The sequence below is a fragment of the Octodon degus genome, unplaced genomic scaffold (genome assembly GCF_000260255.1).
Source record: "Octodon degus isolate 3935 unplaced genomic scaffold, OctDeg1.0 scaffold00050, whole genome shotgun sequence".
Classification (NCBI taxonomy): domain Eukaryota; kingdom Metazoa; phylum Chordata; class Mammalia; order Rodentia; family Octodontidae; genus Octodon; species Octodon degus.
The window spans coordinates 2,551,130-2,552,434 of record NW_004524626.1 but is presented as its reverse complement, the minus strand read 5'-3'; the positions used below and the strand labels follow the sequence as shown (position 1 = coordinate 2,552,434).

At 37.2% G+C, this 1,305-nt stretch overlaps 1 protein-coding gene across 1 annotated transcript in view; it reads right to left on the bottom strand.

Moving 5' to 3' along the window:
* Positions 1-1,305, bottom strand: part of LOC101589795 (serum paraoxonase/lactonase 3) — a 35,010-nt gene that overhangs the window by 25,537 nt on the left and 8,168 nt on the right. The gene's annotated exons all lie outside the window — the stretch shown is intronic.

Genomic DNA, 1,305 nt, shown 5'->3' with positions numbered 1-1,305 from the left:
GAAATATAAGAAGTAAAGCCATGCTGTTATGTTGAGCTGTAGGGGACTCAGGTCAACAATTTCTGACATTGCCAGTGAAGAGGAAGACCCAATACTATTATGGACTACTGGACTCTTTTAGAATATTTTGCTGAGTTTACACACTCATAATTTTCAAATAATGGAACTTAACCACAAAAGGGATACAGATGAATTTCCATTTTGTATCTGTGTATTCAAAGTAGTCAGGATAGATATATAGTTACATTCTCTTAATGAATAGAGGGATTTATTCTAATAGTATTTGTAGATAGGATATCATGTCTGCATCTTGTACAGCAATTAACCCCTGGGAGGAATGTATGCAATGTGTTAATTATCGAAACTGTCCTACCAATTTGATTTGAAACTGTCTCATTACTATTTGTTTATCAACAAAATTATGGGGAAAAAAGTTTTCTGTAGGCATCTGTTCCAAGAATTCCTCCTCTTCCAAATTGAGGTCTGAAAAATCTATCATCACACAATCATATTGGGAAATGATTGACTAATAATTCTTCTCTGTTAAAAGGCACTAGGCCTTAGAGCGAATGAGTCAACAGTGCTTCATCAGATGTCTTTCTCACTGAAAGCTGATCTTCAGGATTGAGCATTAGAAACAGACATATAATGAGTAAACTGTGGTTGAGTACAGGTGGAAAAACAGGGCTGGGCTAGCTTTCAGTGGGGACGGTTTAAGGGTAGTCAGGATATATAGCAAACATTCACATTTTAAACATTTATTACAGTAAAAGGCACATTGCCATTAATCTCTCTGCAAATATTCTTCCTTATTTCAAACACTTTGATCCCATCATTCTTAGAGAACTGAAGCAGTTTTGGATGTCTGCTTATGAGATGTGATTAAAAAATATATATATATATGGTGAATGCTGCTGTCAAGTGCCATTAGCAGGAAAGGCAGGCTGCTAAAAACTTTATGGCATGTTCTTATCCACCTTGCTCAGTGGATTTGGCACCATCAGATATGAAAGGTGAACATTCTGAATCAACTCAGGACATCAAGGCAACCACAACAGTGTGACTAAAGATATTCCCAAACGACGACTTTCAGAACTACTTCAGGGAGGGACAAAGACAAGGGCATAAGGGTACTGAGGGGGATTCATGGCCATGTACCTTTGATTGTAATTAAATTTTAACATTCAAACATTCATTGTGTTTTTCAGTTATGCAATATCAATCAACATCAGATACCGTCTGAAGCAAGCAAGGGTGACACTGAAGGCAATGGCTCTCCAGTGTGGTGAACTATGCCTTACAAAC